The sequence below is a fragment of the Adiantum capillus-veneris genome, chromosome 30, assembly GCF_014529385.1.
Source record: "Adiantum capillus-veneris isolate H3 chromosome 30, ASM1452938v2, whole genome shotgun sequence".
NCBI lineage: Eukaryota > Viridiplantae > Streptophyta > Polypodiopsida > Polypodiales > Pteridaceae > Adiantum > Adiantum capillus-veneris.
The window spans coordinates 26464401-26471992 of NC_140960.1; the positions used below are offsets into that span (position 1 = coordinate 26464401).

At 40.4% G+C, this 7592-nt stretch overlaps 1 pseudogene; it reads left to right on the plus strand.

Moving 5' to 3' along the window:
• Nucleotides 1-4447: 4447 nt before the first annotated feature.
• Nucleotides 4448-5255, plus strand: LOC147417710 (uncharacterized; annotated as a pseudogene).
• Nucleotides 5256-7592: the final 2337 nt, after the last annotated feature.

Here is a 7592-nt window from a genome sequence, read left to right on the forward strand (position 1 = left end):
CATGACTAAATTTTCATGTGCATAATTTAGACCTAGCTTGGGAAGGGTAGAAAAAGTTTTTCATTTCATTTTGATGGGCCAATTTTATCAAAGACTTTTCTAGATGATAGGCAACCATGGAAGTTCCCCTTTCCCTAGGAAATGTGATGGCAACATAAAATTTCTAGTCATGGTTACAAGCTTGAAAAGTGACAATTTTTTATTGAGGGGGATGCATAGGAGGGGATTTGTTTTGTGTTTGGGGGGGGGGGGGGCGGCATTGACATAGATCTTAGAAAAACAACCACAAAAAAAGTGATGTGGGGTATATTCAAATTTGGACCCCTGTGTAGAAGACCTTGTTTCAAATCAATAGGCTATGATTTTGTGTTGTCAATAGCGGTACACATAATGTAGTTATGGTGAACTTGATGTTGGGGTGTGGGTCTTGTTGCACCTCACATCTATCATTCGATGTGAAACTCCCCTTACATTTGATGTGTAATGTGCAAACCCATATGATTTTCATGTGGAATCCTAATCAACCATCCTATGTGAAAAGTGAATGCCGTGTATGGCTTATAATTAGCCACCTAAATTTCTTGCATGTGTGACAAGTTAAATGTCCCCTCTAGCTCTACAAAAGAGCTTGTGCTGTATACAAACTCTATGTATAAGAATCTGGGGGAGGTCACCAACAAAGAATGTATGTATTAGGTGAGTTCAACAAAAGGATATTTAATTTCCTAAAAGTTACAAAATATATATATACAAAAGTATACTATTTTTTAAAAAAAATAAAAACCTACAAATTTCAAAAGCAAAGGGTGCATTATATTACTTAAAAGATTTTCTTTCGATAAGAGGTTTTAGAAAGATTCCTTGAATGTACGTGATATAAAAGTTTTACATAGTGAACCCCGAGAGAATAATCTAGGATATACATTGCATCAGCTCTGTCTCTTTCTTGATTAAATGGTAGCAATTAATTAGTCTTGTTAATTACATGTGTTGGCAATGAATGTTACTTTAGCTATGGGGTCCACTAGATAATCATGTTAATCTACCACATTAGTTCAACGTGAGTAGTTTTCTTTTTTTGAAAATTTAATCAATTTAACTTAGATACAATAACAAGAGGAGTTTATTAAATCCATTTTGAAAAAAAACACGTTAATTCATTAAAAAAAGAGGGATCAATCTATTCATTTCGATATCTTTTTTTTTTTGCAAAACTCGCAATGGTGAGTATATTAAATTAGCAAAACCAAAAACTTACATCATTATGCCATGCTCAGACCGAGCCATGACACCATAAGTAGTCCATAGATAAGCCATTCCTTTTATGTAGCAAGGTGCTCCATCTCTCCACCTACAAGAAGTCATGGACCTGCGACTATGTAACCATGCAACTTAACCTTTTGCAACCATGTTGCTCATACCTAATCTGGCAACAATACCTAGTTGGCTCATCCTAGGTCATGCCTTCCAAGCATTCACATGCCTCTTCCTTGTAACACCAAGATTGTGAAATTGCTGACACAATCAATACTCCTCTGATCACAAAGTCACTACAAACAATACCTGGATGCCTATTTAGTGCAAAGCCCTGCCTTCTCACCACAAATGGCATAGCACTTTGCTTCAGTTCCAAATTCTTGATGTGATTGGTTGTTTCAAAGGCTCAACAAGAAAGCACAAAGCTTACTAAGCACATAGATGTGACACAACATCCAAAGGTTAAGAAGGTAAAAGTCTAGGGGGATGATTTACCACAAAAAAAAAGACCATTTCGGTTTGCACTGAGATTGTCACTTTTGCTATGTCAAGCAATCTTGGAAGTCAAGAAACTTTCAAGTCTTTGAAAGAAACCCTACAACATCCAAGTTCAAAGATGCCATCCATGAAAGCAAGGAATGGATCCTTTCGGTAGGGAAACATAAGGACTCCAATGAATGGAAGCAAACACTCCTCGACATTAGGCTCTTGGAAAGCTCTAGCTATAGGATTCTAGCTACAAGGAAAAACAAATCTCAAATGCTAATTGTGTAAATGTCTATATCAAAGTTTAGGCATGCACACTTCAATATCGTTTGGCCGCTTAAGACAAGGAGTGTGCTTGAGGCTTTTGTACGTTCTTTTTTGAGATGATATAACACTCACAGTGGTGAGCATGGCCAAGAAGAAGAAGAAGAAGAAGAAGAAGAAGTTAAAAACTCAAAGATTTACAAATATCCAACCATGGCCATCTACAAAACCTACATAGCTCACACTATAACAAAAATGAAAATATGTTTATTTATTGTACCTGACAAATGGCAAAAGCATAAGCAATCAATGGACTATACAAGAGGATAGCACATTTATGAATATTTTATTATTAAAGTGCTCTTTGTGAGCCATGATCACTTTATGTTTGGGCGGACAATCTATAATCATTTTGAGCATTCAAAAAATCTATAAATAAATATGTGCAAGAGGAAAATGTTCACTCTTATGCGGGGGGAGATCGCACCCAATGTTTGTGTCTTTCTTCTCCTCTCTCTCAACTCTCCTCTCTTATCGTGCATGTGCATCACTCTGCTCTAGGAGGTGCACTTGCACATTCTCTTTCCTTCTCCCTCTCGCTCTCTGCCCCCCTTGTCTCAGTCTTGCTATGGATTCTCTGTGTACACGATCATTCAGGTATGCTGATCTGTTGATTTTATCATCGGTCACATGCTATTTGTGTATTTTGCAAGTCCTCTGTACCTTCAGTTGTTGCAATGGTACCAAAGCTCAAGCTAAGTTCCTGCAACTTATAAAGATTAGGCATCCTCAAACGAGGTTCTTATATAGGATTCAAATCATGGCCATGGAAAGGAAACATCACTTTCATATACCAAAGCTAAGTACCACTTCGTTTTGTACTTGATTTGTTTTTTCTCTATTGGCTATGATGCATGTCCATTGTCCTCGAACTTCCACCTAAATCTCAAGTTACTAACTGATTTGAGCTACTCGGTCTAGTCCATTTGTATTAAGCAGAATCTATATAGATTCCTTTTAAGGATGGCTCTTCTCACTATGTAGAAGTGAGTGAAATAGACATGCAACTCTTTGATATCAAGAGCAACACGTCAAACATTAGATTGATCGTTCGTCCAAAACCATTGCGCTACGAGCTATTCAATGTAGAGCCCAGGACCCTAGGGACATTAAAAAAACTCGCTTCCCTGCCAAAGCGCCCTTTCCCCTCCTACTCGCCACCAAGTTGCCTGGAGCCCCCCACCTACACAAGCTACACCCGCCCTTTCCTTTTCCTCTATCCAAGGCTTCCAAGCCTTTCAGTCTTGCCACTTTTGCACTCGTCTCCCCCTCCACATGTCGATGTTGCATTCGGCTGCCAGTTGCGCTAAGCCACATGCACGACAATTGTACTTTCTCTTCGCTTTTACCCTTGAATCGCCCTAGGTATCTTCCAATATTCTCCTTAATGAGACACTTTGGCACACTTACTTGATCACTCTTAGTTGTATATGTAATTAGACGCTACTCTTGTTGTAAAGCGTTTGAGAACAATAGAAAACACCATGCAAGACTATTAGTGCTTGTATAATGACTTTACAAATAATATAGAAGTCTATGCATTAGCAAAGAAGTTGAGAGAGAGGATCAATAACTAAAACTATTAAGCTTCTATGGTTAAACACAACAAGAAGAAGGAATAGAAGATGAAGAGATCTTGAAGTATGTCCGAATTTGAAATGGCATGTCTAAGCTTAAAGATTGAAAGAGAAATTTGCATTTGTCGGGCCGATTCAAAGGGATTCTACTACCCTACCAAACAAGCTTCATACTTAACAACAAGTGGTAGTCACACATGTTGTGGGAACCAACCTTCACTTAAAAACAACAATCACAATGACTCGCTACATCATCGGAGGATGACCTTGACCATTCAAGGAGTGCATGGTACACAGTGTAGTAGTAGATGTCGTTCGCCGCCATTGCTATCCAAATAACTCTCACTCTCTCTCTATCTCTAGAACATCAGTTCCAATAACAACTATCTTTCTCTCTCTGGTCAACTAGTGAATATACACACAAATCGAGTCTTGGATCGAGCCTACGCCTTTTTCGACTTGCTCACCAAGGAACTGCCTCTCACTCTCTCTTTGGAGGGATATTATCCACCAATGATCTCTCTCTCTCTCTCTCTCTCATTCTCTCATCTTTTTGGGTTGTCTTTCATCTCTACGGTGTCCCCTACTACTCCTTGCCGCCTCTCCAATTCTGAGGTCACAGGAAGGCTAGCTCAGTCCAACCTTGGGGGGTCACTATGTATAAATTGTGTATATCACGTGCGTTCAATGACTATTTTTAAAACTCCTTATCTGAGAATTTTTGACAAATATAAAACACCATTTTTTTATTCAATCTCTTTTTTTTTTCGCTTCCATTTTAGGGTACCCTTATGTATGTGAAAATGTGTGAAAAGAAGAAACTTAATAACCCCTTTTGGTGCTCTTACGTGACCCCCCCCCCCCCCCCCCCCCTTCTTGCCCCACAAATCAAACCGAAGCGAAAGACCATGGACTCTGCTTGCATTGAGAATCTTTTCGGTAGCTTGGGAAATCATGGCATCCGTCTGAAGATGCATCTGTGTTGCATTCCAGAAAGAGATGGAGAAGCCAAATCATCCTTTCTTTCAAGAAAGTATGGAGGGGGTCAAGGTAGAAGAGTTCTTTAATTTTAACTCCCGAGGAGTAGAGACGTTTACAAGAAGTTGGATGCTTGAGTCACGATATTCAAACCATTGGTGTTCATTTTTCATGGATATGGTGACACATGCAAGGTCTTCTTTTGAAGGGGTTGTAAGAAAGTTTACAAAGTCTGGTTATGTTGTTTTTGGGATGGAGTACCCTAGATTTGGCCTTACATCTGGCTTGCATTGCTATGTTTCAAGTTTCAATAGGCTTGTGGGCGATGTTATAGAGAACTAAAACAATATTAAAGGGCAACCAGAGTTTAAGAGGCTTCCTTGCTTTCTTTTTGGAGGATCTATGGGAGTTGTTGTAGCTTTAAAGGCCCATTTGAAGGAGCCCAATGATTGGGATGGTGCAGTCCTTGTAGCTCCAATGTGCAAATTAGAGGCTTGGGTATTTGGTTTGTTGAGAAATCCCCAAGCTACCATGGAGGATGATGATAATTTCAACTTTCCACCGAAGACATCACAAACAAGCCCAAAACTCAAGACCTCAATTTTGAGCACCTCGATTTGGCATTGGCTTTAATTGTTTTTCTTGCTTGGCAATGCCAAGGCTATTGAGGCTGAAGATCTTTATGATATGAATCCAACAGAGAGAACACAATATTGTGAACAACTCTGGAATGTTGCACTAGAAAAGTTAAGGCACACATCTAACAAAAAAATGCACCCTTATCAATCTAGAGGTTGTTGTGGATTTGTTTTGAATTTGATTGCGCTCACTGTTGGAATTAGGGTTGCAGAGAAACGCACACAGCTTGGAGAAGACGAAGGAAGTTCAAGGCACACAATAGAGAGTGTGTTACTTAGTGTGTAATGGAAAGATAGATAGCCCTAGAATGATGGGCGTATATACAATGCTCGGGGGAAAAAACCTCCTAAAGAGGGAAAAAATGCCCCGGTGGTCCTAGTGTGTTCACACACATCACTAACACATGTATATGGTAACAAATCCCCCCTGGAGTGATGCGGTGAACGAGAGCTGGCACATGAGTAAAGGGAAGTGCCATGCCCTGAGGACATGATCAGTCCACAAAGGGGAGTAAGCCCAAAGCTTTGCGGAAAGCTTCAAGCTTCTCACGAGACAATGCCTTTGTGAAAAGATCTGCAAGGTTGTCCTGTGTTGGCACATAAGCCAAGCTGATCTCTCCTGCTGAGAGCCTCTCCCTGACATAGTGGTAATGCACCTTGATGTGTTGTGCGAGCATGAAAAACTGGGTTCCTCGCAACTGCCAATGCGCTCTGACTGTCAATGTAGATAGTGTTGGCAGTGTCCTGTCCAACACCCAAATCAGCCATAAGGCGTCTGAGCCATACACACTCAACCGTAGCTGTGAAGACTGCCCTGTACTCAGCCTCACAACTCGAAGTGGCCACAGTAGGTTGCTTCTTGCTCAACCATGATATACATGAACTGCCAAGCATGAAACAAAAACCACTTGTGGACACTCGCGTGTCAAAACAACCAGCCCAATCTGAGTATGAAAAAGCATGTAAGTCTGGCGGCAATGATCCCCCCTTGGGATAAAACAAGCCAAGATGTAAAGTGCCACTAAGGTAGTGAAAAATCCTCTTGACAGCCTGCCAATGCTTAGACCCTGGGCTATGCATAAATCTGCTGACCTGTGAGACTGCAAACTGAATATCTGGCCTTGTGTTGCATACATAAATGAGGCAGCCAACAACAATTTGGTAAAGAGTGACATCAGCAGGATCGCCAGCATCATGTAGACTCAACTTCAAATCTGTTTCCATGGGAGTGGCAATAGGTTTGCAATACTCAAGTCCAAACTTACATAGCAATGTCTCTATGTAACTTTTCTGACACAAGGCAATACCACCATCACACTGCCTAAACTGTATGCCCAAATAATGATGCAACAACCCCAAATCTTTCAGCTTGAAAGTAGCATTCAAATCAGCCTTAAATTCAGAAATATGTCTCTCATTTGGTCCAGTGATCAACAAATCATCGAAATAAAGAACCACAATGAGAAGTACATCACCCTCACGCTTTACATACAAAGTGCTTTCTGTTGGACTGTTACAAAAGCCTCGTTTGACCAAATTAGTGTCAGCTTTCTCATACCAAGCACGAGGAGATTGCTTCAACCCATACAAAACCTTCTTACATCTCCACACTTTGTCCTCTTGTCCTTTTATGACAAAACCACGAGGCTGCGTTACATAAACTTCCTCAAATATGTCACCATTCAAGAAAGCAGTAACAATGTCTGATTGATGTACATCCCAACCAAAATGAGCTGCCAATGCACATAGAAAACGCACAGTAGTCATACGACAAGTGGGAGAAAAAGTCTCTTCATAATCTATGCCTTTTAGCTGTGCATAACCCTTTGCAACAAGTCAAGCCTTATGGCGATCAATCTCACCATCTGGCTTGCGTTTCAACTTGTAAACCCACTTCGTACCAATGGCCTTTTTGCCAGGAGGCAAATCACATAAAGTCCATGTGTCATTTTCTATAAGTGCATCATATTCTGATTGCATGGCAGCCATCCAATTTTTTGAATTCTGTGCTTCATCAAAAGACAGAGGTTCCATCACGCAAAGTGTGCACCACCATTTTGGCATACCTCTAGCTTGCTCATTTTCAGCCCTTTCCTCATCAAGTACATCATGTACATCTACATCAGTAATAGGCTGATCTGTAACATTTTCAGAAACCCCCATAGGCTGTACATTTGCCTCATTGGAACTTACATTCGTATTTCCACCACTGAAAAGAGGCAACAAAGTGTCCTAAATGTCCTGTGAGCTTACATTACTGTCTCTAGTACATGACAGCAAGGGCTGAACAGAATCTTCCACAAACACTACATCCCGAGAAACCAGAATACGT